The 11,155-nt window shown below is 35.8% G+C and overlaps 1 pseudogene; it reads right to left on the reverse strand.

Moving 5' to 3' along the window:
- Positions 1-215: 215 nt before the first annotated feature.
- Positions 216-799, reverse strand: LOC103010994 (sigma intracellular receptor 2-like; annotated as a pseudogene).
- Between the last annotated feature and the right edge of the window lie 10,356 nt (positions 800-11,155).

Consider the following 11,155-nt stretch of genomic DNA (forward strand, 5'->3'; position numbering starts at 1 on the left):
CTCAGGTGATCGGTCTGTTTGCGCCAGTACCCTTGGAAAGTGAGGGTTTGATGTGCTTCCTGCCAGTATCTTAGTCATGTGTGCTGCTGCTGGTGTGTATCAAATACTACTGAAAACATGGTATTTTTTTTTTTTTTTGAGTATTTTCCGGGTACTGGGTCCAACAGGAAAATCCCCCGTGGTCACCTCTCCCCTGGACCCGGGGTTATTTTTCCTCATTTTTTCTTTCTTTTCTCCTCAGACTTGTAGTAGGGGTTCCGCAACATGAAAAGCAGAAGTATAAGAGGGATGAGAAAGTAGGTGATGTAGACAGATATATGGAATAGTCGTTCATGGAAAGTCTTAGGTCCTTGTCCTCCGGAACAACTGGCCTTGGAGAAATCCTGGAGTAGAAACGTGGAGAGGATTGGAATCAGAGTTGTCATGGTGTGAACCGGGTAGATGATTGCAGGGGTGCAGATCCACCTGCAGCCTCCATGAACACTGGTATGGTCACCTTCTTTTTAAAAGCATCTGTCATGGGGACACGTTGAAGAAGACATATGTTGGGATGAGAAAGAAAGGCAGCTGAAACACAAGCTCGCAAAACAGGAAGGACTTAAACCACACCGGGGGGGTTGTGTAGCAGGGGGTCTTTGAACTCCTCAGTATACCACTGCCTCAGGTTTCTCAGCTCCACAGGGTAGAGATCACGAGGCAGCCCCGCCTGCAGGTCCACGAGCAGGGTGATGGGGATGTGGGAGAGGAAGTAGAGGCCCAGCAGCCACTCCAGGCCATGCTGGGTGCCCAGAGACCCCATCATCCGTCAGTTGGGCAGAGCAGGATCCCAGACTACCAGGCTTTTCATTTTTAACTGATATTTTTCCTGGTTTTGAGACTTCAGGGTAGACCATCATGATATGAGTAAATAGTACTATTTTCCTCTTCCTCGTCAATCACTAATCCTTTTCCCTCTGTGCCTGATCTTCTTTCATGGGTTAGAAACTGCAGCACAATCTCGAGTAGTATTTATAATAAAGAACATCCTTGTATTTTTTTCTTCTTTTAAAGTCAATGTTCCTAGAGTTTTATTGTTAGATAATCACACATTGAGATAAATAATCTGCACCAACTTGAGAAAGAAGATTTCATTCCTATTCTGGTCCTAGTTATCAGGTGCTTTTACTAAAAATGGATGTTGCATTTTTTGCAAAACAGTTTTTGACATATTTTGGAATAATCGCTTTATTTTTCTTCCATGACATATGGATTTGAAAATTATATTAATTAATTCATAATATTGAATTATCTTTGCATTCTTGAAAGAAAACCTGTTAGGGTTTGTTTCATTATTTCACAAACAGCTGGGTAAATGTAATATTGCATTTTAGATTTTGGCATCTAAATCTCAATATTTGTGAGGTTACTTTGTCATTTTCTCTTTTGTGTTAGTTTTATAAATTTTCGGTGTCAGAATTTTGCCAGGTCTTGAACTGGGATTTTTTCCCACATATTTTAATGTCCTTGAAGAGTTAATAAGTCAGAAAATTATTTGTTCTTTAAATTTTGAAATAATTTTGCTTTAAATCCTCTGAATAGGTAAATATTTCCTTCTGTTTTTCAGTTTCTTCTTAAGAATGTTTCCTGCTTCTTCAGCAGTTAAAATTCATGTTTGATAAGCATGAGAATAATTCTTTAAATCAAGATTTTCAGATGTTTTCATGTCTAAGATGACACTTCCTTTCTTATCCCTAATTTTTTCCTCATCTCTTATTTTTCTTTGATTAGAATAGAGGTTTGTATATTTTATTCTTTTTGTTGTATTTATTGTCTGCTTTTTTCTAAAGAACCACTCAGATTTATTTCTCTATTCTATTCCTTTTTGTTTACAAATTTTAATTTCTGCTTTCATCTGTAATCATTTTTTCTTTTTTTTCCCCTTAGTCATGCTTTGTTTTGCTCTTAGCTTCTCAAGTTAATGGCTTAATTCATTTGTTTCTTTTATTATTTAAAAATAGTAAAAGTATGTTTTTTGCCTGATTATAGCTTTGACTAAATACCACAGGTTTGAATATGTAGTGTGCTTATAATTATAATTTTCTAAGTATTTTGTAATTACACTTTGAATCTCCTATTTGACCCAGAAGAATATTGCTTTGTTTCTTTACATCAAAAGCTTGGGAAATTTTTAAAAAATTATTCTTGTTCAGCTATTAATTTTGTTGCATTTTGATCAAAGAATATGGTCTGTATAGATCTGCCTTTTAGAAAATTCTGAGGTTTTCTTTGTGATCAAATATATATAAAATTTTAAGTGTTTCCAAATATTTAAAAAGGGAATATATCTTATATTTGAGGTTATTACATTTCCATGTGTATTTTCAAATTGACCCAATTGATGATATTATCAGATACTCCATTTCTTTGTCTATTGCCTATTTTAACTCTTAACAACAGAAAAGTGCTTCCTTTTCTTACTATGCATCCATTGCAGTCAATTTCTCTTTCAAATTCTAACAGTTTTTGCTTTATGCTTATTATATACTCTGTTATTTGGCACATGGAAGTTGAATACTGATACATTTTAATTTGGGATCTTCCTATCAACCCTGAAAAAAAAAAGATTATCTATGAGACATTTAAATTTTTTTCCTTGAAAATCTACTTCATCTTATATGATTGTAATTCCAACTGTTAGTTGGGGAAAGTAGTTCTTTTATATCTTAATACAATCTTATACTTTCAATTTTCTAGTGTTTATCTTTCTTAGGTATCTTTGATAGACAACTGTTGCAGATTATGACCTGATTTTTGCCATTTAATATGATAAAGTTATCATATTTGTCAAAAATTATATGTTTGTGCTTACTCAAATTGATTTACATTTTGTTTCAGTTTCTTTGCTCTTTCTTTTGATCTTTATCTTTGACTCTATCATACAAGTTTTCTTTTCTCTTTTCCCTTTTCTGATGTACAAGTATACATCCTACTTTTACTTTTGCTCAAATTTACCTCTAAAAAATAAGCAACTGTATTTCTCTGTCCTCATCAAGGGGAAAGAATCAGTGTCTACCACTTTCCCTCCTTTGCACAATAAAGACAATAGCTGGCCATTCCTTCCTCGAGGTCTCCTCCACTACCTAGGGATTTAGACCCAACTTCTTATTTGCTAAGTATTATTATTTACATGCTATATTTTCTCTTTCAAGGATTAAAGGTGAAGTTTCCAATCTCTGTTGTAGCTACAGTGTATTTGCAACAATTTAGACTTGATCCCACATTAAAATATTTCAGTATTTATTGCCAGTCCTTTTAAGTCCTGTACATCTTCCTTGTACAGGATGTTTTTAAAACTGGACTCATTTTATGAAAATTGTCTGGAAAACTTTGATTTTTCTTTCATGAAGACGACTTCATTAATTTAGTTTTCGACACTTGGTATCAGAGAATGCTTTTTTATTGACTTCAAATGTGAATAATAATGTGTCCAGATTTAGCATTCTTAGATCTTAGTAAATTGGGCCTCTGAAGATGTTGCTTTATTAACTTCTGGTCCTGATTATTTTCTTTTGTTTTTTCCTGCCTTCCAGAATTCTTTTTATGAAAAATTAAAATTTCAAACTTCCATAGAAACTGGTCTCTTTATATTAATTTTGTCTAGTATTCATCAAGCTCACTTGATCTGAATATTTACTTACTTAAGTTCAGGAAGTTATTTTCTTTAACTTTAAATATATATATATATATATATATATATATATATATATATATATATATATATATATATATATAAATAACATTGCTGTTTTTCTGTTTGTTCAGGTGTCTCCTTTGGCAGCACTAGTTTTCTTCTTGTTGGATTTCCACTCTCTGCACTCTGACTCTATCATCTCTTTTCATAATATTTTTTTATCTCAATTTCATTTTCTTTTAATTCTGGAAGAGTGCTTCAAATCTGTCCTCTATATTACTGATTTCACTATAAACATTGCCCATTAAGCACTTTATTGCTTCTAATGCATTTTCCATTTTGATATTTCATATTCAGTTTTATAACATTTTTCCTTCTTTCATCTTACTCTGTATTCTAGGTTCTTAACCAGCTTCCTTCTCACCTCAATATATTTTCTTCTCTCATTTTTCATCTCCTGCTTCTTGGGGTCCTTGGATGTTACTTAGATTACAAAGCATATGCTGTTTAAAATTTATTCCCATTTCATGTAGGAAATCTTTTTCAAAAGTACACTCTTCCTCTGCCTCCTGAGTCCTATATTTTCATTTCTTAAAGTTACAAAATTTTTCATATGCCTCATAATGAGGTTCTATTTTACCTGTTTATTCATCCTTGAATGATGACTATTTTATCTGGCCTATTATTTCTCTGCAAAACACTGAATAGATTTTTCTTAGATCCCATCAAAGTTTACTTGGTTTTTGTTCTAATCCTCTTTTAGATCTTATGCTATATGACATTTTACCCATTCAGTGATTAAACATCCTGATGGGAGATTTATTCTAACATTATGTGAGCCGAGGTCAAACTTCCTCTGTGCATGGCTAAGCCATTGTGCCAGAAGCCAGATCTGGAATGACCTGACCTAGTTCTTTTTGCTACCACAAAGTAGGCTGAAAAAGAAACTTTTGACTTTGTGGAGAATCCTCCATTGCATAGCCCAACTACTGGCCATAAGGTGCAACCACAAGGGCCTGGTCCCAAGCAGTGGCTGCCCTCAGGTTCTTAGGACCTGCAAGGGAGAAGTTCCCTGCTAGTCCCAAGCCTGTCACGCCCTCCCACCATGGACCCTATATTTCAGGATATTATTAAAATGCCTTCAAGATCTCCTTCACGTTTTTCCTCTCAAGCCTGTACCACTTTCTCAATGAGTGAGTCCTAGTGTCTTTCATAGATAAGGTTCAATTGGCAAAAAACGTACTTGACATTTCTACACGTGAAAAGTGTTCTTCTCTAGCTCCCAGCAATGATGCAGGAGTTCCCAATTCTTGTGTTCCCTTTGATGCTTTAATAGGAATTTGGAAGGTTCCTGTGCTTACATTGCCATCTTTACCTGGAAGTAAGTTAGGAATATCTAAACAAGCAGGACATGTCTCGGAGGCTGTGGTGACCTCTCAGTTGGGCTTAGATTTGGGTACCAATGCAGATCCATTTTCCACAGGGCCAGCCGTACCGATGGGCTTCCAAGTGCCTCTCAGAAGTGTTTTTCTGTCAATCCCAGCCAGTTTCCTGGATTACAGCTAAGTTCCAATGATTCTTTTTGCTGTTTCCAAGTTGGCCTGGTGCATACATATATCTGAATGTCTACCTTGGTTCTCACTTTTTTTTTTAAGCCCAATTATGTATGAATACCTATGAGGTGCCAGAAACTTCACCTGTATGATTTCGTTTAATCTTCACAAAATGGTTCAACATAGGTACTATTATAGTCCCCAATTTACAAATGAAGGGCTTGAAGCCTAGAATAGGATTTAAACAACTTAAGGTCACTCAGATAGTGAGTGTCAGAATCACTACTTACTGGCCTGTCATCCCCTAAAACCCATGTTTTTAACCAGTATTTCAAAAGCCTCTACGCTAGAGATTTCCCCCCCCCCCAAAACAGATAGATTTCCCACATTAACCACAAGTGTTAGCAGCCATTTGGATTCCCTGCCATCATGTCATACCTTTTCACCATGGACCAACAGTCTACTAGATGAATCCATGTTTATATCAAACTTACTCTTCCCTCCCATCTTAGAATAAAAGACATCTTTCCTCCAGAGCAGCTCCCTCCCTGTGTGCCCAAGATTCCCTTCCCTTTCTTCTCCTTCCATGAATCTCTGTCCCTACTTGTTCTGTCATCTCACCATAAAAACACGGTCACGTATCTCCCATCTCTTCTCAACATCGCATTGACCTCCAACCACTACTCTTTGTTTTTCTTTCCATTACTGCCAAACTTCTTCCATTGTCATGGGAAACTAGTTTGCACTAGCTTTTTCCATTTCCTTTTTGTTCCTTAATCTCCCCAATTTTCACCCCTAGCGACCCCACTAAAACACCCCACCCAAGATGACTGTGGCCTTCCAATTGTGAGAACACACTTTGGTCTTCCCCTACCACTTTCCACTACACATGGAAACATTGATGCCTTCCTTTATAAATTTATTTCCACCTTCTTTCCATGATTCCACTCTCTTCTGTCCTCCTCCTGTCTCCTTGGTCTTTATTTTTCCAACTACCTACTATTCTCTTTTTCCTTCTGCCCAAATGGTTGGGCAAAATGACCCAGCATTCTATCCTTGGGTCTCTCTTTTTTGAGTATAGTTCCCTATGCTATACAGTAGGTCCTTGTTATTTATCTATTTTATATATAGTAGTGTGTATCTGTTAATCCCAAACTCCTAATTTATCCCTCCCCCACCCCCTTTCCCCTTTGGTAACCATAAGTTTGTTTTCTATGTCTGTGAGTCTGTTTCTGTTTTGTAAATAAGTTTGTTTGTGTCGTATTTTAGATTCCACAAATAAGTGATATCATATGGTATTTGTCTTTCTCTGTCTGACTTACTTAACTTAGTATGATCATCTCTAAGTCCATCCATGTTGCTGCAAATGACATTATTTCATTCTTTTCATGGCTCAGTAATATTTCATTGTGAGTGTGTGTGTGTGTGTATATATATATATATATATATATATGTATATATATATATATATATCACATCTTTTTTATCCATTCATCTGTCAATGGACAGTTGCATGTCTTGGCTATGCTGCTATATGCTGCTATGAACACTGGGGTGCATATATCTTTTTTTTTAAACATCTTTATTGGAGTAAAATTGCTTTACAATGGTGTGTTACTTTCTTCTGTATAACAAAGTGAGTCAGCTATATGTGTACATATATCCCCATATCTCCTCCCTCTTGTGTCTCCCTCCCACCCTCCCTATCCTACCCCTCTAGGTGGACACAAAGCACCTAGGTGATCTTCCTGTGCTATGCGGCTGCTTCCCACTAGCTATCTATTTTACAATTGGTAGTGTATATATGTCCATGCCACTCTCTCACTTTGTCCCTTCCCCCTCCCCGTGTCCTCAAGTCCATTCTCTATGTCTGTCTTTATTCCTGTCCTGCCCCTAGGTTCTTCAGAACTTTTTTTTTTTTAGATTCCATATATATGTGTTAGCATACAGTATTTGTTTTTTCTTTTTCTCTTTTTTTTTTTTTTTTTTTACAAAAAGAAGGGCTTTATTGAGATAAAATTCACATAATATACAATGGAGCCCCTTAAAGGTGCAATTCAATGGTTTTTAGTATATTTACGATTGTATAACCATTACCATAATTAATTTTAGAACATTTTTATCTCTGCAGAAAAAAAAAGTTTATTTTTCCCCAATCCGCCCATCCATAGGCAACAACTAATTTATTTTTTGTCTCCTATAGAGACAAAAATTTGCCTATTCCAGACATTTCATATAAATTGAATCATACAATATGCAGTCTTTTGGGTCTGGCCTCTTTCACTTAACATAATTTTCTTTGATTCATCCATGCTGTAGTGTATACTACAACTCAACAACTCGATTCCTTTTTTATGGCCAAATAACACCTCATTGTGTGATATACCACATTTTATGTACCAATTCATCTTTTGATGGACATTTGAGTTGTTTCCAATTTGAGACCATTATGAATAATGCTTCTATGAACAATCATATGCAAGTTTTTCTGTGGGTTATAATTTTATTTCTCATGATTATATACTTAGGAATAAAATTTCTGGGACATATGGTATTCTATGTGTAAACTTTTGAGGAACTTTGGACTGTTTTTTAAAGTGTTTTCACAATTCACATTCCTATTAGCTGTGTATAAAGGTTACAATTTCTCTACATTCTTGCTATCTCTTGTTTTTATTCATCATCTTGCTGCTTGTTCTATCAATTACTAAGAGAAAGAGAAGTATGTTAAAGTTCTCTCCATGATTGTGTTTACAACTTTTTCTGCTTTTAGTTCTTTCGATTTTTGTTTCACATATCTTGCGGCTATATTATTAGATCCATACAAATTTAGAATTGTTATACTTTTGGGTAGAATGGCACTTTTTGTCTCTCCTTATCATTAGTATTTCTTCCTACCTTAACATTTACTTTGTTTTATATTATTAAAATGATACTAGCCTGCTTTGGTTAGTGCATGTAAAGCTATCTTTTTCCATTCCTTTATGTTAATCTTTACATAATCTACACAAAACAGCCTATAGCTAAGTTCTGTTGTTTTATTCAGACTATAATATCCAATATTATCTTTGATTTTTAATAGAAATATTTAGTCCTATTAATTTAAATATAATTACTGACATATGTGGCATTAAATCTACCATCTTGTTACTTATTTTCTGTTTGTTCCACTTGTGCTATGTCCCATTTTTTCTCTTTTCTTGCCTTCATTAGAATAATTTATTATTGTTGTGATTATTTCCTTCTATATAAGTTTTATTATTATATTTCCTATTTTTTTCCATATGCATCATTGACTTACTAAAGTCTAATATAACTTACAACTTCCCAAACAATGGAAGGAACTTAGAACATTTTAACTCCATTTACCTATCTCCCATCTTTATGTTACAGTTTATATGTATTACTACATACATTTTTAATGGCCATTGACATAGTTTTTATTATTTTAATCAATCATTATTCATCTAGACTTATCCACATATTTACACATTTTATCATTCTTCATTCTTTTTTTTTTTAACATCTTTATTGGAATATAATTGCTTTACAATGTTGTGTTAGTTTCTGCTGTATAACAAAGTGAATCAGCTATATGTATACATATATCCCCATATCCCCTCTCTCTTGTGTCTCCCTCCCACCCTCCCTATCCCACCCTTTTAGGTGGTCACAAAGCACCGAGCTGATCTCCCTGTGCTATGTGGCTGCTTCCCACTAGCTATCTATTTTACATTTGGTAGTGTATATATGTCCATGCCACTCTCTCACTTCGTCCAAGCTTACCCTTCCCCCTCCCTGTGTCCTCAAGTCCATTCTCTACGTCTGCGTCTTTATTCCTGCCCTGTCCTTAGGTTCTTCAGAATCTCTTTTTTTTGGATACCATATATATGTGTTAGCATATGGTATTTGTTTTTCTCTTTCTTTGACTTACTTCACTCTGTATGAGAGACTCTAGGTCCATCCACCTCATTACAAATAACTCAGTTCCATGTCTTTCTATGGCTGAGTAATATTCCATTGTACATATGTGCCACATCTTTAACCATTCATCTGTCAATGGACACTTAGGTTGCTTCCATGTCCTGGCTATTGTAAATAGAGCTGCAATGAACATTGTGGTACATGACTCTTTTTGAATTATGGATTTCTTGGGGTGAATATATCTTTTCAAATTAGAGTTTTCTCTAGATATATGCCCAGGAGTGGGATTTCACCATTTCATATTCATAAAGAATATTTCACTATTCTTTATTCCTGGAATTTGTCCTCCTTCCCTTGCAACCTTGTCTTTTTGGGAAATTCTCAGTCATTCATCAAAACTCAACCCAAACATTGCATCCATTTTGAGTTTTGATCTTGCTTCACAGAAACATTTACTATATCACTTCTTCATGCTCCCGCAGAACCTGATGCATACATCCCTATGTTGGTATTCAGCACGTGGCTTTATCTTGGGTTTGTTCATTTCTTGGTCTTCCATCAGAGGCTATAAGCTCTTTGAAGACAAGGACACTAGTTTTTAATGACCCATCTGACTCTCCAGGGTTCGTCATTACCACTGGGCCAGGTATCTCAGCTATCTTGCCTGGTTGTGCAGATCTGGGGCCATGTCCTAGCTTCTTCCTCTACCCAGTGCTGCTGTGAATAACCCATGATGAGCTATAACTGTGTCCAAGTGATGTCACAGGTAACTCTTGCAAGTAGAGAAGAGAAACCCTGCTATCATGTAGGACTCAACCACTAACTCATAAAAGGGATGACTTCTTCTTTCTCAAAATTATAGACCCTCATATTATGCATAAGACAGAACATAAGAATATATAGCGTCATTGGAAACCAGAGTACTGTAATAGCGGCACTTTTCAGGGCATAAAAAATTGATTTTCCAATTTGTTTCTATCCATAAGTAGGAGTATGGGCCAAACACAACCCATAAGAGTGCTGTCAGAAGATGTTAACAAATAAGTTTATCTCGTGCCAATGAAGTATTTACATTTGATTGAATCTGGAGACTTCCATGAGGACCTTGCGGTGGGACTGAGTTTTCTCCACATTCTAATTCTGCAGTGGAGAGCTGTTTCCATTTTCAAGGTATTTGTCCTTGTCATTATGTATTTGCCTTCCTGTTTATATACACTTTGTTTGTATTAGCCTCCTTGGTTACCATTTATCTCTCTGGGTTCTGGATTTCAATATTTAATCATTTCTATGACAAGCATTTGCTCACATTTTAACATCTCTGAAATGGGAATGTGTCATACAATTACTAACATCTGATAGTCCTTGCTTGTCTAAGACCATTCATGACATCACTACTCTTGTCTGTGCAAATTTGCTTGTTATTCCTGGGAGTCTGACTGAACAACAGCAAGCCCTCAGCCCAGAGGGGAGTATTTGTGGCAGCTCCCACTAGATTGATTGCAGGACAGGGCTTTCTCCACCCTGTACCTTCCCACAATAATCTGAATTCTCTATTTCTTTCACTGGTTGTCAGGAAGCTTCTTTACCAGGGACTATAATGTCTTGCTCACCATTATCTCAGTGTAAAGATAGATGTCTTTCCATGTGAGAGGAAGGACAGCTCACCTAGGAGTTCATCCTCTGTACCACAGAGATGAGGAGCAAACACCTTTATTTCATCAATGTTATGTAAGTGTTAGCCTCCCCACATTTGAGCAGTACCAGGTGTGTTAGGAGGAAAAGAATGTTATCTCATGGTGGCCTCCCAAACAAACCACTTGGTGGCTTCTGTTCTCCTCTGGCAACTTCTGCCCATTCCTCTCAGCAAACCCGTAGGTATAACTTTCAGAGTTCATTCAAGAAAATAGATGCCATGCAGGATATTCAAATGGAGGGTATTTAATACTAGCAATTGGTTACAGAGGTGTTGAAGACTAAAAGAGCAAAAAGAAGGCCTGAAAATCATCAT

Source organism: Balaenoptera acutorostrata, chromosome 4 (genome assembly GCF_949987535.1).
Source record: "Balaenoptera acutorostrata chromosome 4, mBalAcu1.1, whole genome shotgun sequence".
NCBI lineage: Eukaryota > Metazoa > Chordata > Mammalia > Artiodactyla > Balaenopteridae > Balaenoptera > Balaenoptera acutorostrata.